General features: G+C 47.0%; 1 long non-coding RNA gene across 1 annotated transcript in view; it reads right to left on the reverse strand.

Moving 5' to 3' along the window:
- Positions 1-328: 328 nt before the first annotated feature.
- The window catches only part of LOC309384717, a 36,379-nt gene continuing 9,309 nt past the window's right edge, over positions 329-27,398 (reverse strand). The window contains exons 2-4 of the long non-coding RNA XR_014174107.1: positions 7,269-7,326; positions 1,924-2,043; positions 329-651 (exon numbers count right to left, since the gene is read on the reverse strand). This is a non-coding gene — a long non-coding RNA (uncharacterized lncRNA). The remainder of the gene's footprint in view (positions 652-1,923; positions 2,044-7,268; positions 7,327-27,398) is intronic.

The raw sequence follows: 27,398 nt of genomic DNA on the forward strand, positions 1-27,398 counted from the left end.
GGGCTCGCCTTTTTTTTGTAAAGAAACATGAAGATAACAACATAGCCACATCTTTACAAGGATAATTGGGCAAGGTGACTTAGCTCTCCACAGTGCTAACAAAAATGCAGCATTCTGTGGATTAAGGTGATAGTGACTGTGAAAAATTGTCCTTTTTATATATGTATTCAAATATTCATAAAGGTGTTCTGTGTGTGGAGAGATCAAAATATTAATAACATTAAAACATTTATGCAGGTTTCACTTTCACTTTTGAAGTGAAGTAAGCCACTTCCAAGATTGGCAGTTTAAACTGACAATTACAGCTCATTTTTTACACTCCCAAAAAGCTTCTTTATTAAACGATGTGGGATGAGGAACTAAATCCAATCCGTTCACCAGATTCTTTCCCACCAATAGACAACACTGAATCCCTAGCTGCTTGTCTCCTCCTTAATCGTTTCTAGCAGGCTTCCAGATTCCATGTACCAAAAGGAAAGACCTCCATTGGCAGGAGCAACCAGCTAGGAGTAGCTTAATCATTAGCTCAGCTTCAAAAGCCTCATACTAGTCTTCATAAACCCAGCATGGTCTTCATTCATCCTTCCTCTCTTAAAAACAAATGGTATGAAATAGGCGAATCAGAGTAGACACTTGGAGCATTGTAAGCACCTGCAGGTTTGAGAAATACATTTCATTTAAAAGCAGCCTACCATAATATTTAATACTACATTATTTGAGACTTGGGAAGATGATTTAACATAACACTTCAGTCCATAAACAATAAATGCAGATATCATTTTAAAGGATTCATCAATTTAAGTTGGACATGTTCTGTTCCTTATGGATTACTACAGGGTCATATTCAATGTCATTATGCAGACAATAGAATAGCATCCATCAGTTCAGCAGATTTTTCCTCTTCCCTCTATCATATCCCAAATCTGTTCCATAGGTTTGATTATTCAGGATACATTTGGGAACAGCTGTTCCCTTGATCAAGAACAGTTAGTATATATTTTCATTCAAGATTTTCCAAGCCACAGAAGTTTTAATTAAAGAACCAAAAATCTATTTCAGACATGGAATCTATTAAGGATGAGGCATTTCAGATGCAGTTACTGGAATCTATCCAAGTTCAATATACCAAAAAGCAGCTAGCATTTTATTAGAAGAAACCATAAATCTTCACCAACCCTTTGTACAATTATAATGCTAAAAATAGCTACAAGGCTTGTGGGACTTCCGCATTTGGATTAATCAAATCTTATATAATACAAGTGGGAAAACTGCAACACGAACAAAACACCAGAGGATTTTCAGAGCCAGATTATAAAAGTCAAAGATAGAACATCAGACACTGAAACAGTTTGTTTCTGTCTAAACTGCTCTTCCAAGACAATTAACACTTGCCAGAAAAGATTCCTCAAATTTATAACAGCGAATTTAAAAAAGAACATTGTAACTGTATCAGAATTTTCAACTAGGTGGTAGATTGCTAAAAATCTATCATAGCTGAGATTTTAAGATTATAATATTATTTACATAAATGACATAAATTATATTTTTAAAAAGGAACACAGGAGCTATTTACACAGATCAGAAGCTTTTAAAACATAATCAGAGTGCCTTTAACAAATACAATCAGACTGTATCCAACTGTAATTTTCCATATCAGTTCTCATTCAATTTTGATGAAAAAATATTTGATTTAAACATTATTTCAAAGGAGAAGGGAATTTTGGACAAATGGCAAGGGAACAGTTTGGTGGTCTTGCTCTTTTTAAATTTATGTGATGTGCATGTGAATATCCTTTATTGTTAATTTCTTTCCAAATCTCTTTCCAGTAGCCATCTATTCTTTAAATCCATCAAGCTTCCACAGTTTGACATGCTACTTCACACAAAAAAAAATGATCTCTGAAAAAATATATATTTACCTACCATTATTATTGCTCAGGGTGTTAGTGGGTTTTCTTTGTTTGTTTGTCCTATCATTTATCAATAAGAAGTAATCAGGAATTATTTGCACTTTTCTTCTCTTCTAAATACCAAAACAGGAACCTAAAAATTCAAAATGAGGAAATGTATTATAGGTGGTAAGAACATACATATGTTCATTTTGCTGAGAAATTTGGATAGCAAGACTGGATTCCAATAGGAGAGTTACTTTCCTTATCCTAACTGGTACATAGAATACTTAAAATAGTGAAAGAATAGACATTTATGGCCATTTGCAGGGTCCTGCAGTCACATGACTGTATTTTATGACATTTTGCTGAAAACCAGCATTTACTTCCAGTTTTTGTAAATCTGACCACAGCAAACCTTTCGTTCACTTAATGACTATGTCATTCACTTAACAACTATTGTGGCCATTTAATGACTATGGCAGTAGCTTTATGACCACAGCAAAAAGGATGCAAAATCAGGTCAGTCATGTAGGTGACCTGATTTACAACCATTATGACTTAAACCTTAATAGGCAGGCTCCATTATGGTCACTACTCAACGACTGCCAGTATCTACAAGAAATATCCTTTGCTTGCAAGTACTAATGGGAACCCAACATAGAAAAAGTAATAGAATGAAATGAAAACGTTAAAGTGCTCCAGGACTTTAGAATTCAAACAGAAAAACACTTGCCACTTGATATCCCAAATGTAACAACAGTTAATAAGAAAGACAAAAAGTTTCGACAGTGCACATTTGCCAACAGCAAAATATAACAGAAAGTACAAGAGTAAATCATAAAATACAAAGACCAGCAAATAGATATATATAGCAAAGACAATACCAATAGTAATAATTGTAATCCCAAAGCACCTGGAGACCACTTGAACGCCCATCAACATTGACAAAATCACTATCAGTCAATTCCAAAAGGCTTTACTTGGAACAGCTTATACCCTGTGACACCATACCTTTAACCCCATAAAACAACATCTGCCTATCTCAGGTCCTTGGGAAAGTCTCGATAACTGGAAAAATGCCAAATCCATTCTTAACATCTGAGTATGCAACCAACCCTAATAATAAATTAATTATTTCATAAATTAAGTAACATGTAAAAACTTGGATACCCAAGATTTTACCAAGGAAGAATGAAAAATGTGGTGGTGGTTGGGGGAGGGAGGCAGTAACAACATACTGAAATGTAATATTATTATAATATTACAGTAACATTTATGTTGGAGTAATTTTAATGCAACATGCTGTATCTTTTCTTATCAATTAAAATTAAAATATATCTTCTACTTATATCTACTTTATTAAGATTAGTCACTAAGATGGATAAACATAATGTAAATGATAACAGTTGAAATTATTTTCAGATTATATCATTTTCTGTATTGGTAAAGAAGCCATTATTTTGATGTGCACATTTCCAATGTACCTGAAAGAAATAGTAAAGCAATATCCCACCCATTTGGTTGTTTTATTGGTCACATTAAAGAAAAGATGCATAAATAGAGGGATAGAATCAAGATCACGTGAAGTATTAATACAACTTTATAATGCCTTGGTAAGGCCACACTTGGAATACTGCATTCAGTTCTGGTCGCCACGATGTAAAAAAGATGTGGAGACTCTGGAGAGAGTGCAGAGAAGAGCAACAAAGATGATTAGGGGACTGGAGGCTAAAACATATGAAGAACGGTTGCAGGAACTGGGTATGTTTAGTTTAAGAGAAAGAAGGACTAGGGGAGACATGATAGCAGTGTTCCAATATCTCAGGGGTTGCCACAAAGAAGAGTGAGTCAAACTATTCTCCAAGGCACCTGAGGGTAGAACAAGAAGCAATGGGTGGAAACTAATCAAGGAGAGAAGCAACTTAGAACTGGGAGAAATTTCCTGACAGTTAGAACAATTAATCAGTGGAACAGCTTGCCTCCAGAAGTTGTGAATGCCCCAACACTGGAAGTCTTTAAGAAGATGTTGGATAGCCATCTGTCTGAAACGGTATAGGTTTTCCTGCCTAGGCAGGGGATTGGACTAGAAGACCTCCAAGGTCCCTTCCAACTCTACTATTGTATTGTATTATGTAACTCAGGAGTTATAACCTATGTGTTGATAACATTGGAAATCATTTCTGAAGAGAAACCCAAAATTGTATCTATTGCAAAAGAGGAATGAAAACATAGAACAGCGATGGGGAACCTTTTGTGGCTCGCGTGCCATAAGTGGGGGCAGCGCAGGGGGGTCGTGTGCAGGCGTGCAAAACCCATAATGCAATGTGCGAACCCCCCCAGTGCGCATGCGCGCACTACAGGTGCAACCCCCCATTTTTGCATGCTTTTTTCGCCCTCCCCAGGCTCCAGAGGCTTTATAGGAGCATGGGGAGGGCAAACCAGCCTCCCCCCCCAGAAGCCCTCAGCAGGCTTCAGGGACCTTCAGGAGGCTTCCCTGAAGCCTCTGAAGCAGTCAAAACGACCCTCCCAGCAAACCGGAAGTCACTTCCGATTTGCTGGGAGGGTCGTTTTGAGCGCTTCGAAGGCTTCAGGGACCTTCAGGAGGCTTCTCTGAAGCCTCCGGAGCAGTCAAAACGACCCTCCGAGCAAACCGGAAGTCCGTTCCTGACATTCCGGTTTGCCTTTGGGCCGTTTTTTTGCACTCCGGAGGCTTCAGGGAAGCTCATGAAGCCTCCGGAGGGCCTCCGGGGGGACGGGGGAGGCTCTTTTCACCATCCCCAGGCTCCTATAAGCCTCTGGAGCCTGGGAAGGGCAAAAAATGGCTTTAAAAAAGGGTGAACCCAGCCCCGTGTGCCCTGACAAATGGCTCCACGTGCCACCTGTGGCACCCGTGCCATAGGTTTGCCATCACTGACATAGAACATTGGACTAGCAGTGAAATTTGTTCCCCAGACAAGAATCTACGATGGAAGAATCTTCATTTTAAAACTAAAGACTACCCAGAACCTTTTCATCGGGTTATGTGATTTTTCTCTGTTGAACCACTTCTATATTAGATTATTTATAAAAAAATAAATTATAGGGGTTTTATTGATTTTTTGCAGTAAATTATATTCTTGAAATACGATTCATTATTTCTGGTATCTCCTGCTTAGCAAAAAGCTTTGTGATAGATATTTAAAAGCAAATATATTTGTGCATTTTCCCACTGCTGTAAGAATTGTACTATCTCGTTAGTTTATATTCTATAAATACTTCCTACCTTAATATAGTGAATTCATTAACAGAAGTATGGATGTCAAAGATTAACTGCCTTGCTTTTTACTGATGAAAAAAAAACACTTTTAATCAGTTGGCAGGCCTAATACAAGCAGCACATACAGTAAATTGTATTTATTAATTCTATACAGATGCTCAGCGTAATTCAATTGTATGACTCATAAATCTTTTACCGCAGTCCATGATATTGTATTATACAGTTGCCATTATCCTGACCCCAGTGACAGCATTTCTCAAGTTGACTTTACTGAGCCAAAAGTCCATATCATAATACTGAGAGAAGGCAGACTACAGAAATTGCACAACTCAGCTGCTGTTCTGGCACACATAAAACAAGAATGGCTTCTTTTTAAGAACACACTGAGTATAGAGAAGAAACGTTACAAAATAGGTTAAAAATATACATTTTGGACCAAGAGAATTTATTTCTTGCAATTTTCTTGCAATTCCTGAAAATTTCAGTGGGATGTTTTTATGAATAGGAAAATGTGCATTGATGTTGTAAATGAACTCGCTCTTTAGTAAATGTTGATGCAGAATTGCAACTAAAAAAAGGCATGAACTACAATACTTCACATTGGAGATTTTTCTAAAGCACAAAAAAAAATTGATTTTCAAGCTATGTGATATTTTCAAATTTTAGGCATTTCAATTAACAAAAAAAGTTGAAAAATAATAATTCCTGATATTTTCAATATTTACAATTACCAGTCATTCTAATCAATAAATTGCATCTGTAATATAATTTTGCCCATATGAAGTATATTAAATCAACACCATGGTCCACAAAAATCAACCCATGAGATGAATCCAGGTATCATAAATTAGTTTCACTACCCGTTTCCCCGAAAATAAGACAGGGTCTTATTTTCGGGGGAAACAGGGATAGTGAAACTAATTTAGACAGGATCTCATTTTCTTTTGACCCCCAAAATAAGTACTTGGCCTTATTTTGGGGGAGGTCTTATTATTTTTGAGATGCAGGAGGCAGCGACTGTGGTCACCTCATGGCTGATGCTGCGTTGCAATATTTTTGGGGGAGGGCTTATTTTTGGGGGAGGGCTTATTTTACCACATGCGCTGAAAAGCCCAATTGGGCTTATTATCCGGGGAGGTCTTATTTTTGGGAAAACATGGCGTAGTTCTAGATAATTTCTTCCTTTTACTGAAGTGTATTTGCTCAACTAAACAATAATTCTCATAACACTTTTCTTCTCCCTGCTTATCTTCCTATCTGATAGATATTTAGCACTACAAAGAACTTTTAATGAGAAGCAAACATGTATATACTATACAAATAAGAACATGTAATATATATGACATCCAATTATGTCCATATGAATCAATATAAAAGAATAATAATGCACTGATGTATATCTCTAGTGCTCAAGTACAAAGCTCATATGTTCCACTTCTTAACAGCAAGAAGGAACAATGGTTGTCAAATCTAGACCATATGTAATCTATGTGGCAAGTTGCAAGATGCATTTCCAAAAAGGAAAAAAATCAAAATGTTCAAAATTAAGTGAAATTTTGATAAACATTAGCTTAAATTTAAATTAATTACATTCAAAGTAAAGTTATACAGTGCAATCATCACAATTACTTCCCATGTATTAAACATTTTTCACCTTTCATATTAAATATTACAATTCAGTAATAATTTCTAAAGAAGACTTCATGGTGTGAATCAATTTTTACTATTTATTTTTTTGTGAAATCAGATTTATTAAAGCAAGTATAATTCAGAAATGGTTCCTGAAATATACATCGAGATTAAAGATGGATTCTGTATCTGAAAAGGTATAATAATTACATCTTCATGAGAATATAAAAATTAAAAACACAGTGTTGTGCTGTTCAGAAAAAAAACACATTACTGACTGTTGTTTTGAGCAATATAGTAAAAGACGGGGTAACTTATCTGTAGACACATATGTAGCTAGCTTTATTATTTAATTGGCAGACTTAATTAGATCATACTGTAATGAGCACATAATTGTTTCCAATACAATGCATCTGTCTCAAGGATAATAGAAAAAAAAAGACAGTGGGCATGTTTACTTAATTAACTCACTTTGGGATCTGCATACTTACACTTTAGCCTTTCTACCATTTCCAGCAAGGCCTCCTTCAGGTTCACACATTCTCTATTCTAAAAGACAAAAAGAATGAGAGTCATACTATCAAGTTTAACAATGGAGGGAGGCAGTGGAGAAGGAGAAACTGACTTTTGACACTGTTTATTAACCAAGTTGCCTTGAACCTCTGAATACATTTGATCTTTCTTAGGGGACCAGGGTTAAGCAAGCAGTGAGTAAAAGGAAAGACAAAAGATGAATCTGACCAGAAAATTGGGAGAACTACTGGAATGAAAATTAAATGGAACTCTGTAGGCCAAATTATTCACTGCCTTTGTCATATGCTCCAGTTTCAAGCAGGCTTAACTTTCGGTAGACGCTCCACATTCTTCATCTCCCACTGAAGCCAAGAATTCAACTGTTCACAAAGGGCAACACAACCCCTTCATTATAATGGTTTTTCTGAGAATATGCTAGGGCAATGGTGACCTGGCTCCAAGCTTCATTTCTTTTCTATAATTGGTATTAGCTGCCCAATAATTTAATCCTGGACGTTGGTGGTTTCATTTGAAGAACAGTGTGGGGGGAAGAACTAATTTAGGAAGCAATCAAAAGTTCCCACTTCAAGAAAGATGCAGAATGCTAGGCACTTGTGGAATTTGTTTCTCTGGCTTGAGCTGCCTTTCTTCCAAAGGTAAATTGCCGCTTATTTTTAGTAGGATTAAAAGCACCTAACAACTTAACAAATATCTGTACACAGCATGCTTGAAAAAGTACTCTTGCTCTCATGCTACAGCTTTGTCAATTGATTTCTGATTGAGCAAAGAGCCATTATATCCTTTATATTCAGAACCAGCCAAAAGAAACTATATTTAAGATTTCTCACAATACATCCTGAAAAGTTGCATGAACTATAAGACGCACAGCAGACCATTTTTGTGAATAGCTATGCTGCTACTGAAACAGTTTTCATTTCAAAGATGGTATATATCCCAAATCTGTTTCATTGCAAATATTTCTACAAACTTGAACTACCCTCAAAGGCAGTATTCCAGCACTCCCATTCTCACAGATGGCTGGGTTTCTTCATGAATTTAAATATTGCCATGCTGGCCAGTGGTCAACAAAAATTGTTTGAAAGTTATCTTTTCAAATAAAACAATAAATGTATGAGCCTCATAATTGCACCTACTTTTTTTCCAGCAATTGTGTAGAAGTGAGTAACTTCTACCTAGATCCAAGGATTCAAGGATTAACAAGGATCAGCAGATTAGCTTCTATGATCAACCAAGATTGTCTAGATATTGTCACTTGTTGACAGGGGTGGGTTGCTGCTGTCATTATTGCTAGTTCATGAGCAATTTTGTATGTGCACAGTTGCCCATAAATAGGTCTGCATATTCACATAACATTAAAAAAAATTAAAAACATGCTGCACCGACTGGGGAATCGGTTCAGAGGTGTGGCAGGCCTGGGTCGCTGCCAGTTCCGGCAACCCAGGACGGCAAACCACCACCTGTTCGGCTGAACCAGTACAAAAGAGCGTTGGTCCTTACCTGAACGCTTATTTTCGGTGGTAAAGGTGGGAGGGACTACGCCTGGGTTTGATACAGCCTGATTGGTCCAAAGACTGAGGGATTTTTCTTTAAGTGTCCTCCTTTCCCTCCTGGCTCCCAGTTCCCGAGGTTGCATGGAAAAGCTGATATTCATATGTAAGGAAATAACCGTGGAAAACAATACACAGAACACAACAGCAATAGCAATAAACCATAATTAACGACCCCCCCGACCCCTCTATACTTTGGGCGGGAAAGTAGTCCCTCCCACCTTTACCACCGAAAATAAGCGTTCAGGTAAGGACCAACGCTCTTTTTCCGGTGGTTTCGGTGGGAGGGACTACGCCTGGGACATACCCAAGCTACGTCCCAGGGTGGGAAGAACTCACGTGGGAGGGGGGGTCGCCACTTGTTGGAGCACTCTACGGCCGAAGGCCGCATCCCCCGAGGCGAAATGATCGAGGCGATAGTGCCTGACAAAGGGAGAGGGTGAGGCCCAGGTGGCCGCCCTACAAATATCCTCCAGTGGAGCCCTAGTCGCCCAGGCGGCAGTGGTGGCCGCGCTCCTAGTAGAGTGTGCCGTTATACCCTGAGGGGGTGTCAGGTGCGAGGCCTGGTATGCTTCCGAAATTGCCTGCCGGACCCACCTGCCAATGGTGGCAGAGGATACCCTAGCCCCCAGGGTCCCTGGTAGGAAGGACAGAAATAAGGCTTCCGACCGTCTAAAAGAGGAGGTGGGCCTGAGATAAATGCGAAGAGCCCTCCTGACATCCAAACGATGCCAACTGACCTCCCTCTCGTGGACAGGAGCCGGACAAAAATTAGGTAATATGATCTCTTGAGATCGATGGAACATGGAATTGACTTTTGGCAGGAAGACCGGGCCCAGTCTGAGGACGATCCTATCTTGGTGAAACTGACACAAGTCCTCCTTGGATGACAAGGCGCCCAGTTCGGAAATGCGTCTGGCCGAAGTAACGGCCACTAGAAAAACTACCTTTAAGGTAAGGAATCTGAGATGTACTGTCCTCAGGGGCTCGAAGGGGGCCCCAGTCATTGCCCTGAGGACTAGCGCCAAGTCCCAGGTGGGGAACCTATGTACCGGGGGGGGACATAGATTAGCAGCGCCCTTGAGGAACCTCTTTACCAACACTGACTGAGTCAGAGAACCAGTCCCCACCCCCGAAAGAATGGAAGACAGGGCCGCTGTCTGCCTCTTTAACGTATTGTGGGACAGCCCACGATCTAGCCCGTGTTGTAGGAATTCCAGGACCTCCGCGACCGAGGCCGAGGTCGGGTCAATGCTAAACCTCCCACACCAGGTAGCAAAGGTTGACCACGTTGAGTTATAAATACGCGTGGTGAAGGGGCGTCTAGAAGCTTCGATGGTAGATATTACTTTGGCTGAAAGATTAACGCCCCTTAGGAGGCTCCGCTCAATAGCCAAGCGGTCAGCTGGAGCCACTGGGGCTCCGGATGGCAAAGAACCCCTTGGAATAAGGTTACCTCCCCCTGTGGAATCCTCCAATGGGGAGCTACGGACAGTTGGGCGAGGTCCGCGAACCACGGGCGTCTTGGCCAAAACGGGGCTATCAGAATGACTAGGGCCCTCTCCAAAACAATTTTCCTCAGGGTGCCCTGAATCAAGGGAATGGGAGGAAAGGCATAAAGTAGGCCGGGAGGCCACGGGCACCGCAGAGCGTCCGTGTTCTCCGCATGTCGAGCTGGAAAGCGGGAAAAGAAGCGCGGGAGCTGAGCGTTGCTCGGACTGGCAAAAAGGTCCACCAGAGGGGTCCCGAATCGGTGACATATCTTGTGAAATATGGCCGGGTCGAGCTGCCACTCGCCGTGATCCACGGTCGCCCGACTCAGCCAGTCCGCCTGGTGGTTGGCAATGCCCGAGATGTGTTCTGAGATGATCGAGGCCAGATTCTTCTCCGCCCACCTGCCCAGCTTTCGTGCCTCCAGCCATAGACTTTTGGAGTGCGTCCCCCCTTGACGATTTATGTGCGCTTTCGCTGCCACATTGTCCGTCAAGAGAAGGACGTGACGGTTGTGAATATGGTCCCGGAAATGAAGAAGGGCCAGGCGGGCCGCCTTGAGTTCCAGCCAATTGATGTTGTGGCACAGGTCGGATTTGGACCAACGTCCCTGTGCTAGGCTGGACTCCATCACCGCCCCCCAGCCGAACAGGCTCGCGTCTGTTGTTATGATAACTCTGTCCGGTTCCCAGAACTCGGCCCCGCAATTCAAGGTTGGTTTCAACCACAACTTCAGAGACCACCGAAGATCCGGCGGAATCCGAATGGGCCGCGGAGAGTTGCTGAGCAATTGTCTCTGGAATGGGATTAGAGTCCACTGCAGTGTTCTGGAATGAAGGCGTGCCCACGGGACGATTCCGATGCAGGATACCATCTTGCCTAGCAGCTGTGCCAGGGTCAAGATGGAAACAGACCGTCTTGAGTGGACGAGGCGGGTGAGTTTCTGAATGCTTGATAGCCGGTCTGGAGAGAGTCGGCCCTTGAGTCTATTACTGTGCCTAAGTGAAGGATAGTCGTTGAAGGAGACAGGTGGCTCTTGGGAAAATTGATGGAAAAGCCTAGGTCTTGTAGGAACTGAATGATGGTCTGTACGTCCCTCGCAGCTTGAGACTGGGACTGGGCGAGGACGAGAACGTCGTCGAGGTAGCAATGGAGGCTCACCGGTCTCGAGCGAAGGTGAGCCGCCATTGCCGCCAGGACTTTCGTGAAGGTGCGGGGAGCTGATGCTAAACCGAAGGGGAGAGCCCTGTATTGGAAGTGCTGCCCCCCGTGGGAAAATCGGAGAAATTTTCGATGGGACGGCCAAATTGGAATATGTAAGTACGCTTCGGTTAAGTCTATGGATGCCATGAAATCTCCTCGTCTGATGCTGAGGAGGATTGACTTTAGCGAAGACATCTTGAAGCGCCGGTAAACTAGGTAGGCATTGAGGCGCTTCAAGTCTAAGATCGCTCTCCATCCCCCGGAGCTCTTCGGGACCACGAATAGATTGGAATACACACCTTGACCCCACTCCCCCTGAGGAACCGGTTCGACAGCCCGAATTTCGATCAGGTGTTGAATCGCGAGAAGCGTCAGGCGCCGTCTCTCCGGGTCCCTGGGGGGGGGGGAAGGTTCTGAAGAGCGTCGGGGGAGGGACCAGGAACTCCAGCCAGAGTCCTTCCCTGACTGTCGTCCTGACCCAGGCATCTGAAGTGATTCGATCCCACTGGTCCGCGAAGGACGCCAGGCGGCCGCCTATGGGTAGACCCGGATTTGAGTCATTTGCCCCTGCGGAAGGGACAGCCGCCCCCTCCGCGAAAGGGCCATTTGGATTGGTTCTGATACCTGTTCCTATCCTGATAATAAGGCCGTTGATACTGCCTATCGTACCTATAGGGAGTGAATCTGCTTTGGCGGAAATCTTGATCTGAAGCCCTATAAGAGTATGACCTGCGAAAAGTTGAAGGGCGGTTATCTGTCTTTTTTGTGTTGGAAGGAAGGACCTTTTTCTTGTCCTTGTTCTCGACAAGAAGAGGATCCAGAGAGGATCCGAAAAGGTTGGTACCTGAGAATGGTGCCCCTGCCAGACTCCATTTGGACTTATTGTCCATTTGCCAATTTCGGAGCCATAAAAGCCTCCGCGAAGTCACAGAGGTGGCTAGAGCTCTGGACGAGAATTTAATGGAGTCGAGGGTGGCGTCCGCCGAGAACTGAGCGGTTGAAATAATCTTGGCAAGGTCCTGATGAAGTCGCTCATCTTCCAGGGGAATGCGGTCTTGTAGCTGCCGAAGCCACATGACCGATGTGCGATTAAGTAAGAAGCCGCTGCGGCTGCCTTAATAGCCCATGCCGAAGCATTAAAGTTTTTGCGTAGGGCAAGTTCCGCTCGTTTATCCTCCGGTTTCAATTTATCGGCCACATCACCCGTGACCACGGAGGAGGCGTTGGCTAACGGGTTTTGGGGTGGGATACCATCTGTACGCTGATGATACTCAGCTGTACATTTCCACCCCGAACCACCCCAACGAGGCCGTCGAAGTGATGTCCCGGTGTGTGGAAGCCGTACGGGTCTGGATGGATGACAACCGACTCAGGCTCAACCCTTCCAAGACGGAGTGGCTGTGGGTTCCGGCTCCCCGGTTCAACCAGATAATTCCATCTCTGGCCATTGGGGGCATTCAACTCGCCCCCGTGGAGCGGGCGCGCAATTTGGGCGTCCTCCTGGATGCCAGGCTGTCCATGGATGAACATGTGACAGCCGTGGCCAGGGGGCGTTCCATCAGGTTCGCCTGGTGCGCCAATTGCGCCCCCTATTGGACCGGGACGCCCTACGCACAGTCACCCATGCGCTGGTGACGTCTCGCCTGGACTACTGCAACGCTCTCTACATGGGGCTTCCCTTGAAATGCACTCGGAGACTACAGTTGGTCCAGAATGCGGCCGCGCGGGTGATTATGGGGAGCACCAGGTACTCCCATGTGACACCACACCTGCGCGAGCTGCACTGGCTTCCTGTGGTCTATCGAGTGCGTTTCAAGGTTTTGATCACGATCTTTAAAGCGCTCCATGGCTCAGGACCTAGTTACCTGCGGGACCGTATTCTGCCCCACACATCCCTACGACCTATTCGCTCGCACAGAGAGGGACTTCTCCAGGTGCCGTCCACTAGACAATGCCATGGGGCGGCGCCTAGGAGCAGAGCCTTCTCTGTGGCGGGCCCAGCCCTGTGGAATGACCTCCCCCCGGATATTAGGACCACTACAGACCTCCGCTCCTTCCGTGTTAAGCTCAAGACCCACCTTTTTCAAATATCTGGCCTGGCTCAACCATAACTTCGTTACGCTCCTGAGGGGTTTTTAATTTAGCAATTTTATTTAAGGGGATTTTAAACTGTGTTTTAATTGTGTTTTTAGCTGTGTTTATTGTCCTTCACTTACAAGTCTACTCTCCTTCATGCACAAATGTAATTGTCCTTGTTTTTTCGTATGTATGTGTGTCCTATGTGTATTTTATCCTTTTGATTGTACGCCGCCCCGAGTCCTTCGGGAGAGGGTTGCGGCTAATCAAATAAAATTTATTATTATTATTATTATTATTACTGTGGGCAGCTGAAGAGCCTGCGTGAAGGCCTTCTCCATATTGTAATAGCTTTTGTCACTACTGCTGGGATTAGGAAGAGAAGAAGGCTTAGACCACTGATCTTGAACTACCTCCAGAAAAAGGGGAGGGGCTGGCACCTCTTCCTTCTCAGTGTTAGGATTGATAAACATGGCCAGATTGGGGTCCTTACGCTGGTAAGCCGGAGGGGGCCCCGTGCCAATCTGTGTGGTCTTTTTAGCTTTTCGCAGCATAGGTTTAAATGCCAGAGGAGGGAAAAGACCTGGAAAGCCTGGTGTTTCTGGGATGTCCTCCTCATCCTCAGAAAATCCTAGAGTAACGTGTGCAGGTTCCCCCAAAAAGGAGCCCTCGCTGACCACAGAGGGGGAAGCCGCCCTAGACCTCTCCAGACTTCTATCAGCAGTCTGAGGCCTGCTAATGGCAGCAGCCACAGGATGAGGCCTACTCTGGGGAGGATCCCTGTGAGCCAGGCCTGAGGAAATACCCTTATAAATTGCAGTAGAAATGAGCCTTTTAATATTGGGAGGCAAGTTCTCTAATTCCTCAAGATCCTCCTCTGAAGGGCCCCGGGAGGGATCCTGTGGAGCCAATTGAGCTGGTGGCAAATAGTCTCCAGATCCCCCTTCCCTTGGATCCTCCAATCTTGACCTGTGACTTCTGGGGGAAATGGATGGAGAAGGGGAGATCACTTCCCTCCTGGGCCTGGCTGGAGAGACTGAAGGGGATGAAGGACTGTAGCCCCTGGTAGGAGAGTCTGAGGCCTGAGACCGTGCCCCAATAGGAGACCTAGATCTGATGGGGGAGTCATGCCTAGAAGCCTGCGCTCGCCTTTCGGCCCTGGCCACCTGTTTTTCCAGGGCCCTTTGTCTCCGAGACTCGTCCCTGGCAGTTGCTCTAGAAGGGCGTTGTTCAGCAGAAGGCTTGGGCCCGGCTGTTCTGGGCCTAAGCCTGCCCTGGGTCTCCTCCACCCCTTCGTTGGCCTGGGCATCAGATGTGGTGGAGGCCATGACTCACTCACGTGTCCGAAGTGCTGCTTGTCGGTCACAAGAATCAAGCCTCGTTGCAGTCGCTGCCAGAGGCTCAGCGTGCCTCTCCTCCGTCGCTGTAGGCCTGCTCCACCAGTTTCAGGAGCGCGGGAATGAGGCCGCCGCCCACGAGGTCGCACCAAAATGGCTACCGCGCCTCGTGGGTGAAGAAATCAAGCGATCCAACGATCGAAAATTGGCTCCGAAGGATCAGCCTCGCACACGAGCCAAAGCAACTAGGCTGGATCGCTCTTCAGCTGCCTCGCCGACTGCGAGCAGCACTTGCAGGCAGGGAAAGACGCGGCAGCTCTTTGAAGCCCCGGCGGCACTTGCTGAAGCCGGGAAGTCGCGCGGCAGCTCTTTGAAGCCCCGGCAAGCCGATCGGGCTGATAAGAGTCTCTGCTAAGCTCTAAACCTCGTGAAAAGCCGATCGGAGGCTTTACAGCTGCTGGGTGAGCCTGAAGCACCAGAAAAGCCGCTCTTTTCTAGCACCGCAGGAACGGAGCTCCTGAAGAGCCCCCGCCCTCAGGAATTTCCTGAGAGCCTGTTTAAACCTTAAGCTTTAAAGCATAGGTTTAATAATAATTTTGAACTGAATATCCAATTTATTAATAACTCAAATTCAACCTCACAGGAGCCAAACTAGCTTGGACCAAAGACCGAGGGAACTGGGAGCCAGGAGGGAAAGGAGGACACTTAAAGAAAAATCCCTCAGTCTTTGGACCAATCAGGCTGTATCAAACCCAGGCGTAGTCCCTCCCACCGAAACCACCGGAAAACCAGTAGGAACCCAACTCTGCCTGTTGAGAGGTATTTTTGAACACTTGTATCTAAAGATTTCATATATTACGATACTTAGAAATATACCTTCCTATAACATTCCTTCCTCCTCATTAGATTTGATTTATCAAATGTATATAGGTGTCCATCTATCCAGGAAAACAAAATAGTAAACAAAAAATAAAAGTATCAACAATAATAAAATGCTCATGAAATACAATCCCTCATTAAAAATCTCAAATTACACTCATACAACCATTTCAGAGGTCCCAGATCTAACAGCATGGTTTCAATTCTTGGCGGAAAGAGTTGGGTCTTCACAGATTTCAGAAAGGTCAGTAGGTCAGAGCTGTCCATCTGGGTGGGAGAAGATTGTTCAACAGGGTAGGCACCAAGACAGAGAAGGCCTGCTTCCTAGAACAGTATCTCAGCAAAGGAACCTGGAGCATGTCCACAATGACATAACTGGTGACATAACCTGTAATCTAGTCCCATGCTATGAAAATTCTAAAGGTTACAATCAGTGAGAAGCCAAATGGCAGCCAGTGCAGTTCCCACAGCAGCATTGCATGGGTATATTGTGGCGTGCCCAATACTGTATATGCTACTGCATTATGACCCAGCTGAAGTTTCCAAATGCCTTAAGCAGTGCCTGCCAATATAGGGATTGGCCCAACTGCCACCAAGGAAAGAGATAACCCATTGAAAATCAGTCAATATAAGGTGTTGTAGAAGGGAAAATAATAATAATAAAAAAGAAGAAAAGTGCCTCCCAGCTCAACCAGCCCAAAGGAATACTAAGATTAATGCTGTGGAAAGTTGTGGAAAGATCAAGAAGAGCCAGGGTGAATATACTACACCCACCCCAAACTCACCAGAAATGATCAATAAGTGCAATCGAAGCCATCATGATGCTATTTTACAGCCTGAATCCTGAAAGCAATAGATCCAGATTATTTGCTTCCTCCAGAGTCCTTTATTGGTATTACCTGTAACACCTCTGATCAATCTTCCCAAAAAAGGGAAGGTTAGAGACACAAAAATTGTTCAGTGCAGCTAAGTTCAGCAATAACACCATATCACCAATTCCTTTAGGACAGATGGAAAATTCTCCTCCACAAGCCACATTTACCAGCTCTTGAATGCAACTATGTGTTCCTCCTGGGAGGACCAAACGAGCCACCCACATAGCACAACACAGCATTCTACGGACTCTGTCCACTTCCTCAGAAATTCATCCAGTTATCTCCAGATGACCATCACAGCTGGGTTCCAGGGTCAAGCAAATCTCAGCAACTTTATCCATCAGTTGATGAGAATAATCCTCAACACAACCCATGATGGCCATGAACTCTCAAACCACTTTTGACTTTAGGCCAAGGGAAGAGAGGTTGAAATCCCCAGCTGCATAGCAGGAAAGTTGGTATACAAGCAGCAATCTCAATTGATACCTATGGGTCAACTTCACAAATAGTATATCACATCTGATTATCTACAAAAGGGTGCCACAGAAACTACCAGACTCTCCTAGATGACAATGGTCAATCCCCAGCCCTAATCTCTACTTTCAATTAATGTCACACTCAAAGCTACAAGGGCACAATTCTTTCCCCCATGCTCAGCCAGGTTTTAATTATGCACACCACATCAGTCCTCTCACCCATAATTACACTGTGGACAAATGAGGCCTTCTTAAAGACCAGATTAAAGATCGGCATTTATCAACAGACAAAACCCAGCATTCTGAAGCTTGGATGATCATGTCTTGAGACTGATACTCACCAGGAGATAAAATGTAGCATCTGCAGTAAACACAGAGGCCACCTTCCCAAGAGCATCCCATCTCTCCCTATGTCCCTCAACATCATAATGTCCTTGCCTGCCCTCTCCTCCCTCATAGAACCTATCAACCCTATTGTTTACTGTCTGTCCCCCAGAGAAAAGGTTGCCATTACACAATAACACAATCTAGTGGAACAGCCAACATACCCTGGTACCTGTGTGATTCTGCCCAATTGTCAAAACCTGACCAGTTTCACTCTCCACACCATTTTTCCATACACTCACCTTTCCAACTGTCAACCTCCAAGATAAATGGAAAGACCATATGTTAACTGCTGTCTTAAAATTCAAGAGGAAGGGGAAAGAAGAGAATCTTCATTTGCTACCTGAAAGTAATTGGCAATGTAAGTATACTATCAACTAGGTCAACATTGTGTACCATTGTACATTAACAGTTTCTTTTGAGTCTGCAAACAAAAGATGGTTTTGTCTAAATAATATGCACAACTGGTTCTTAGCCAATTTCTTGAACGGGTATCTCATTTTGGGAGTCTAACATCACTGAGAATCATAGGTAGTTACATATGGTGCTTGGAAAGATGCTCTGATTCTATTTTCAAGTCCTGTGGAAGGTAGCCCACATCTTATAATTGTTGTATCAGACATACCTCTTCCCATATAGCCGAAATGAAAAATAGGGCATAGATTGTATTATATAATTTCAGATTTCAGGCAAATATTTTTAACATCACTTTGTATAAAATGTGAATGGACAACCAGAAAATACAAAGCTACAAAGAAAGCCACTTTTTTCCTTTTTTCCCCCGAGCCTTCAGAATCACCTTTCTGAATGCTGAAAACTATCAGCTGAATTTCCTCCCATTCTGATGTGGAAACTAATTAAAACTGTAAAGCAGGCAAGTTAGTTTTTTAAAAATCCCTAAACTCTAAAAAAAAAAAAACCACCCAACCCTAGCTCCCATGATCTGGTTTCACCTACAATGCAGTCCTTAATATTTTTTAAAAAGTGAGGTTCTTGGCACAAAAATGTTCCCCTTCCGATAAAATATATAAATATAACATAGATTTTAAAACTCAATTTCTTATTTGGTATATATCACTTACATAGTATATTAATATAGGCCAGCGATGGCGAACCTTTTTTGGCTCGCATGCCACAAGTGGGGGGAGCGGGGGGGATCGTGTGCGGGCGTGCCGCACCCATAATGCAATGCGCCCCCCAGTGCGCATGCGCGCACAACGCCACCCCCCCATTTTTACATGCTTTTTTCACCCTCCCCAGGCTCCAGAGGCTTTATAGGAGCCTGGGGAGGGCGAAAAGAGCCTCCCCCACCCCCCCGGAGGCCCTCCGGAGGCTTCAGGGACCGTCCCGAGGCTTCCCTGAAGCCTTCGGAGCGCTTAAAACCACACTCCGAGCAAACCGGAAGTGACTTCCGGGTTGCTCGGAGGGTCGTTTTAAGCGCTCCGAAGGCATCAGGGAAGACTCCGGACGGTCCCTGAAGCCTTCGGAACGCTTAAAACGACCCTCCGAGCAACCCGGAAGTCACTTCCGGTTTGCTCGGAGGGTGGTTTTAAGCGCTCCGAAGGCATCAGGGAAGACTCCGGACGGTCCCTGAAGCCTCCAGGGGGACGGGGAGGCTCTTTTCGCCCTCCCCAGGCTCCTATAAAGCCTCTGGAGCCTGGGGAAGGCGAAAAATAGCTTTTAAAAAGGTGAATTCAGCTGGCCAGCGCGCACATGCGCGCTGGCCAGCTGACAGGGCAGCACCTCGCGTGCCCTGACAAATGGCTCCGTGTGCCACTTGTGGTACACGTGCCATAGGTTCGCCATCACTGAGATAGGCCATTTAGTCCAGGAAAACAATTTTTTTAGTTACTGGAAGCTGCATGTGGCATGAGAGCAAAATAGGGAGAAACAAGAGCTACAGCATTTCAACCACTGCACATTAACATCACATAGCCCAGTTTTTAGATACCTGTTAACAGGTATAAGATGAAGACCATCAAATACTATTGGTAATCTCACATATAAACCTAACCTTAGCTTGGACTGGGAAATCTTAGGTTCAAGTCCACCTTCAGGCATGCAAACTCCCTTTTTGACCTGAAGCCAATATCTCACTCTTAAGCCCAACCTACTTCATGGGACTGGTGTGGAAAACCAGGAGGAGATAATCAATGATAATGCAATATAAATCATCTTCAGGCAGTGGGATATAAGTCAATGTAAGCCTAATAGAATAATTCATTACATCCTAAGAAAAAAGAATAGGAATTATCAGTAGATAACTTGTGGCCTGAACACCGCCTTCAGTTATTTTTTTAGCAATCCACCAATGCTAACACCTCAAACTCCAGATAGCCAATCAGCTGTGCAATTTAGCACAGTTTAGTTGATAAGTACAGCATATACCCATGATGGTGAACCTATGGCACGCGTGCCACAGGCATGCATATGCCGGCCAGCTGACGTTTGGCCTTCTGAAAACAGGGAAAAACAGGCCCAATGAGTCAACCAGTTCATTTCCGAACTTCCAGTTGGCCGTTGGGCCTGTTTTTCACCCTCCCGAGGCTCCGGGGGCTTTCCTGAAGCCTAGGGAGGGTGAAAATGGCCTCTCCTGGTTCCCCGGAGGGCCAGGGAGGCCGTTTTCACCTTCCCCAGGTTTTAGGAAAGCCTCTGGAGCCTGGAAAGAGTAAAAAATTCTACCCTCCTGTGCGAGGGTCACTTGCGCATGTGTAGATGGGTGGACACGCATGGACGATGGCATGCCCACAGACAGTTTTGGCACACCTTTTAAAAAAGATTAGCCATCACTAGTATATATGGATAACCAGTACAGAGAGGTACATTTATGAATTTAGTCAAGACTAGCTGGACCCTAGTTAGGACAAGGAAAAGAACATGTAGGAACAGTCTATGCTCTGCACAATCGGCTTCATTTAAATAATATCCTTTTTGATGAAGACATACTTCCATCCAGTTGAAATACACTGGGAAAAGTCACTTCTATCATGTATCAACTGACAGGGAGAAGAAAGCATAAGGAAATGTCAATGAACAGCAGAGGTGAGAAATGTAAGCCGCCCTATCCCCTGAGTTTAAAGAGAAAGTGAGTTTGCTTCCATTTAATACATAGAGGAAGGGCATATGGCAGGGAACGAATCTGTAGCAGTTACTACTTTTATGCCATATTGTAATCCTGCAAGTTAATAAAAAGCTCTCTATTCATACCAAACCAGCTCCTATAAATTCCTCACTGAAAATGTCAAGCCTGTGGGACTTGTATCATTTCCACAGCCATTTCAGCTAAAAATTAATACGGTTGCCGAAACGCCTGTTATAGTTGTGCAGACTGCTGTGTTCTTCTAGGAACCACACTCCAACAAGCTATCTATGCTTGAAAGAAGACACAAAATTAGACTTATCAGCTACACTTTGATTTACTGGAGACGTATTAAAAAGAAAGCAGGGGTGGCTTCTCTTCCCTGCATGCTGCCTGGCAGCTGATAAGAAAATACAGACAATTCCAAAAAGAGAATGAAGACCTGGAAAGCTTTGAAACACTACATATTGAGTCCCGTGAAGTCAATATTGTGCTACTTGTGCTCAATTAATATTTGCAAGTGTGGCACATTGTGATTTGTAGGCTGAAGTAAACTCTTTATCAATATGTATACATGCCTCAATTCCAAGGCCACCAAATGCAGTCATGATACATTTTTTGTAAAAAAACCTCACAATTTGCATGGTAAACATGTTATTCTTCCTTAGAAGTGTACAGATTGACCATTGGCTTACCTGAAGGGTCCTTTTCTGTACACCGCGGGAGAGTCCAAGCAATGGGTTAATTCAGTCTGCTTGCCCTTAGGACTGAGGAACTATTTTTCCTTTAGCCACACCTCCTCCTGGTGTGATCAATCCCCCAGAATTCTTAGAAGGAGTCAGTTCGTGCGGACGGAGCGAAGCGTCCAAGATGATGTACTGTTGACATGGAGAACCCGAATCCCGGCCTTGAGAGCCAGGGTGGGTTGGACTCTCCCGCGGTGTACAGAAAAGGACCCTTCAGGTAAGCCAATGGTCATTTTCCTGTACACCGCTTGGAGAGTCCAAGCAATGGGACATACCCAAGTTATTGTCCATCTGGGTGGGCAGAAGAAGGCTCCCGGGATTCGGTCTCTGACACAACCGCCTGGAGCACACGCCTGCCGAAGGACGCCTCAGCCGAGGCGAAAATGTCCAATTTATAGTGTCGCACAAAAGGAGAAGGAGAGGACCACGTAGCGGCCCTGCAGATGTCCAGGATTGAGGCCTGGGTGGCCCAGGCCGCCGAGGTAGCAGCACTTCGTGTGGAGTGAGCGGTGATGCCGCGCGGAACGGCTTTGGATTGGCTTTCATAGGCTGTCGCAATGCAGGCACGAAGCCACCTGCCAATCGTGGAGGAAGAGACCTTCTTCCCCAGAGAACCAGGCTGGAAGGAGAGGAAGAGAGCCTCTGACTTCCTGAACTCCGCAGTATGAGCGATGTAAACCTTCAGGGCCCTCCTGACATCAAGATTGTGCCAGGAACGCTCTCTGGGATGTGACGGATGAGGACAAAAATTTGGCAACACAATGTCTTGCGCTCTATGGAACCATGAGTTTACTTTGGGGGTAAAGGTCGGGTCCAGCCTCAAAATAACCCTGTCAGGATGGATGACGCACAGGTCCTGGCGAACAGACAGAGCCGCCAGCTCCGAAATCCGGCGAGCGGACGTGATGGCAATCAAGAAGGCCGTCTTCAGCGTCAGGAATCGAAGAGAAGTAGTGCGTAGAGGTTCGAATGGAGGGCCGGAGAGGGCCCGTAGGACCACGGACAGCTGCCAAGAGGGGTAGCGATGAACGGTGGGAGGGCGAAGGTTAGAGGCGCCCTTGAGGAAGAGGCGCACCTTCGGGATTTTGCTGAGAGGCAAAAGATGGTCGCCCGACCAGACGGTGGACAAGGCCGCCACTTGGCGTCGAAGGGTGTTCGGGGCCAGGCCCTTGTTGAGTCCCGCTTGAAGAAAGTCAAGGACTCTGAAAACAGGCGCGGTCGTCGGCTCGATGAGCAGCTCCTCACACCACTTTGCGAAGGCGGCCCAAGACGCATCATAAATTCTGGTGGTTGAAGGGCGTCTCGCCGCCTGAATGGTGTTCACTACCTCCTCTGACAGGCCTTCGCCTTTCAGTTGGTCCCCCTCAAGTGCCAGACGGCCAACTGGAGCCACTGGGGCTCTGGATGAACCATGGCCCCCTGGCTGAGGGAGATCTGGTCCGGAGGGATGCACCACGGAGGAGACACCGACAGGTGGACAAGGTCGGCGAACCACGACCTGCGGGGCCAGTGTGGGGCCACGAGGAGAACTTCCGCTCCCTCTGCGATGACTTTGGAGATGAATTGAGGAAGGAGAGGCAGGGGAGGGAAGGCATACAGTAGCTCGCGGGGCCACTTGCAACGCAGTGCATCTGTCCCCTCCGCCCCCGGGGTGAAGAACCGGGAGTAGAAGCGGTTGAGCTGCTTGTTGTCCCTGGACGCGAACAGGTCTACGGTCGGATTTCCGAATCTGTTGGACATGTGGTGGAACAGGCGAGGGTCCAGTTTCCACTCCGCAGGATCTATGGTTGTCCTGCTCAACCAGTCTGCCTGTGTGTTGTCCACTCCGGAGATGTGGTCGGAGCGGAGAGATTCCAGATGGCGCTCCGCCCAGCGGCCCAGGGACTCCGCCTCTCACATCAGTGCTCTGGATCTGGTGCCACCCTGGCGGTTGATGTGGGCCTTGGTGGCCACATTGTCCGTCATCAGAAGCACATGTTGACGATGGATGGACCGGCTGAAATGGCGCAGGGCCAGGCGAGCAGCTCTCAGTTCCAGTAGGTTGATGCTGTAACTGGTTTCCAGTTGGGACCACTTGCCCTGGACAACCAGGGAACCCATGTGGGCTCCCCAGCCGGAGAGGCTGGCGTCTGTGGTGATGATTAACCTCTCGGGCTCCTTGAATAGGTGGCCCTTGAGGATGGCCGGAGACACCCACCAGCGGAGAGAACTCTTCACTTCCGGCGGAACTCAAATCGGTCTGGGAGAGTTGCTCCTGGATGCCCTCTGGTGCGGCAGCAGCAGCCACTGAAGCGCCCTGGAATGCAGGCGGGCCCACGGCACGATGGAAATGCAGGAGATCATTTTTCCCAGCAGCTGCGACAGAAGGACCACTGGAGCCTGCCTCAAGCTCATCTCCTTGTGGGTCATGGACCTTAGACCGTCCAATCTGTCTTGGGAGAGGAAAACCCTGCACAAGTTGGTATCTATCACCGCCCCCAGGTGTACAAGTCTGTTTGTTGGAGTGAGATGGCTCTTCTCTATGTTTAGAGTGAAGCCGTGATTTCTGAGGGATCTCATAGTGGTTTGGAGATCCCGCAGGGCCTGCTGCCTGGACGACGACTGGATAAGGGTGTCGTCCAGGTAGCACTGGAGCCTTATGGGCCTGCGTCTTAGCTGGGCCGCCACTACCGCCAGAACTTTGGTAAACGTCCGAGGAGCGGACGAGAGGCCGAATGGGAGAGCTTTGTACTGGAAGTGGTGACCCGCATAATAAAAGCGCAGGAACTTCCTGTGCTGTGGACGGATGGGAATGTGGAGGTATGCCTCTTTGAGATCTATATATGTGAGGAGATCTCCCTGTCGAATCCCCGCCAGGATGGTCTGCAGTGACTGCATCTTGAACCTCCGGTAGGCGATGTGCCTGTTGAGGTTTTTGAGGTCCAAGATGGCTCTCCACCCCCCAGAGTTCTTTGGCACCAGGAAGAGGATGGAGTAAAACCCCCTCCCCTCTTCGCCCTGGGGAACGGGTTCCACGGCCCTGATGTCTAGAAGATGTCTGACTTCCTGGTCCATACGCTCCCTCTTTTGAGGGCAGAATGGGACGGGGCACCGGATGAAGGTCCGGGGGGGAGGGACAGGAACTCCAGGGAGAGGCCTTCCCTGACTATCTGCAGAACCCAAGCATCCTCGGTTGTCTGGGCCCAATGGGAGGCAAACAGCTGGAGCCGACCCCCGATGGGCGCCGAGCTCGGGCAGTCACTTTGACTTACGGAACGGCCTGTTGGAGGCCCCACCGCGGTTATACTTGCGGAAGCCGAACTGCTGCCTGCCTCTGTCCCGAAAGGGCGCCCTGTCCTGGGACCTGTCGCCCTGCTGACCGAAGGACCTATTGGAGGGAGAGAAGGAAGAGGCAGAGGTGGAAGGTTCGGAGGCACGAAAGGACTGCCTCCTGGAATAGGGAGCGGTCTTACGTTCCTGCTTCTTGTTTACAGAAGGGAGGATCTTCCTCTTGTCCTTGGACTCGATGAGGAGAGGATCCAGGGACTCACCAAATAATTTGGACCCCTTGAAGGGAGCGGAAGCCAGTTTCCACTTGTTTTTCTGGTCCGCTTGCCAATGGCGGAGCCAGATCAACCGGTGAGAAGTGATATTAGAGCCAAGTGCCCTGGAGGCGAATTTAGTGGCGTTAAGGGAAGCGTCAGCAGCGTATTGGGAAGCCGCGATTATTTTAGACACGTCCTGGTGGAGACGGACATCTCCCGCCGGGAGCTTGGTTAGGAGCTCGCGTAGCCAGATCACAGAAGCCCTATTGAAAAAGGAGGCGGATGAAGAGGCCCTAATGGCCCAGGCAGCCGCCAGGTGGGTCTTGTGGCACGCCTTTTCCGCCTTCTTGTCCTCCGCCTTAAGGCCTTCCAGAAGGTCGGCCGGTAGGGAGGAGTTAGAAGTGAGTGCAGCGATGGGCGGGTCGACAGTGGGAAGGGCCAGAAGGTCCTCCAGCACTGGCTCCATAGTATAAAGCTTCCTATCTACCCCACTGGGAGAGGACTGCGTGGCTGGTTGAGCCCACTGGCGCTGGATTAGGTCGAGAAACAGCCCCGGGACCGGAACCAGCTCCTGTTGGGGTGCTGGGACATCAAACATGACCGCATTGGGATTAGCCGGAGTGGCATCCGCCGCCGGCGCGGCCGGTTTGGGCTTGATCCCCACCCTGGTGGCAGCCTTGACCTTGTGGAGGACAGATTTGAAAAGGCTGGGCTTGAACAGACCCGCAAAGGCGGGCGCTTCAGGGGGAAGGTCCTCGTCGTCCGAGAGACCTAGCACCTCCGGGTCAGGGTCCTCAATGGCAGAGGCCTCGCTGACCACTGAGGATTCCAGGGAAGGATGGCGAGCACGCTTGCTTGGAGGGGGAGCTGCCTGATCGGGTTTGGGACCCCTTGGGGCCACTGCAGTGGGATTCTTAAATTTCATGGCCTCCGTGATGCCCTTGGCAATGGCACGGGCCATCAGTTCCTGCAGGCGGGGAGATAATTCCTCTGAGTCAGAATCAGGATCCAAACCCTCCTCTAGGGGGGGTGAAGCCTCACCCTGCATATCATCTATGCTAGCATCCCCAGGGAGAGGGGCCTGCTCACAGGCCCAAGAGGGTGCCGGGGACGCCGGTTCTGCAAATGACCTATTTGGGCATAGGTCCTGGGACTCCACCTCCTCGGCAAGGACCATTTGGAGATCCTCCCGGGAGGGAGGGATTCTTGAGTGGGACTGCTCCCTGTCTGCCTGGCGTCTGGCCTTCTCAAACTGCTTGTCAAGGGCCCGCTGGCGCCTTTCAGCATCCTTGGCCTCAGCCACGGAAGGGGTTCTGGATCGCTGTTTCCCAGAACTACCCCCACCACTCTTGCCCGCACCCCCACTCCCCGATGAGGAGGAACCCTTGCTAGGGGCCTGAGAGAGGCTCGGCCTAGTACCTTGGGAATCGGGGGGACTAGGCAGGTCCATAGTCAATGACCACACAAGATGGAGCAAGGCTATGACAAGGCAGAAGTTAGAGAGAGAGACTGGTTGCTGCAAGGGGAACAAAACAAAAAGATTTGTCAAAATTGCTATATGCACAGTAATTGAGTCAATACGTATGAAAGTATCCCATGCTTAATACCAGTCAGAGGCCCAGGGTTAGGATTGGGGCCTGCACCGAGGCGCAAGGCTCCGCAGGAGAAGCAGGGAGGAGAATGACTAGAAAAATGCTTTGGCCTGCGCTTACTTAGGCCTCCTCCCTGAGCCGGTATAATGACCGTTGGTATGGCCCAGGAACCAGCACCGCTCGCAAAAATAGGCAAAAAGATGGAGGTGGCGATCCCAGCCTGAGAAACCCTTGCTAGGCCCTGCCACCTCCAGCGGTCTCCTGATAACGAGGCTGATGCAAAATGGCGGCCATGGCTGGGCGCGCTTTTTTTCACGCCTAAAATGGCCGCCGCAACAGCGTGGGGCTAAGGGAGAGCGAGGAGCGAACGCGCCTCGAATGGCGACGATCGCTCACTCCTCCCTGCGGCAGAGGTCCTCTAGCAGGCCGGGGAACGAAAAAAACTTCGTCTAAAATAACAAACGAGGGGCCTGGGAACGTAGGAACCTCGCCGCTGCAGCCGCGCCGTTTTAAACGACAAGCGGCAGACCTCCGAAGCCGTCCCATAAGGATCGGCTGAGGGGCACCCCCCACCACCTTCCAGCTTACCTCCTGGCCTTCAAATGTAAATTCTGCTGGAGAAAAACGCAGCGATGAGGAGAAAAACGTCTCACGAAGTTGGGGAAATGTTAGGAAAGAGAAATAAAACGCAAATAGAGAGTCCAAGCCAAAAAAGGATTAATTCAGCTCAGAGCTCTAGCTAATTACGTCCAAACGGGCTGACTGAAGAAGAATTCTGGGGGATTGATCACACCAGGAGGAGGTGTGGCTAAAGGAAAAATAGTTCCTCAGTCCTAAGGGCAAGCAGACTGAATTAACCCATTGCTTGGACTCTCCAA

The sequence above is a fragment of the Natrix helvetica genome (genome assembly GCF_964273705.1).
Source record: "Natrix helvetica genome assembly, chromosome: 1".
NCBI lineage: Eukaryota > Metazoa > Chordata > Lepidosauria > Squamata > Natricidae > Natrix > Natrix helvetica.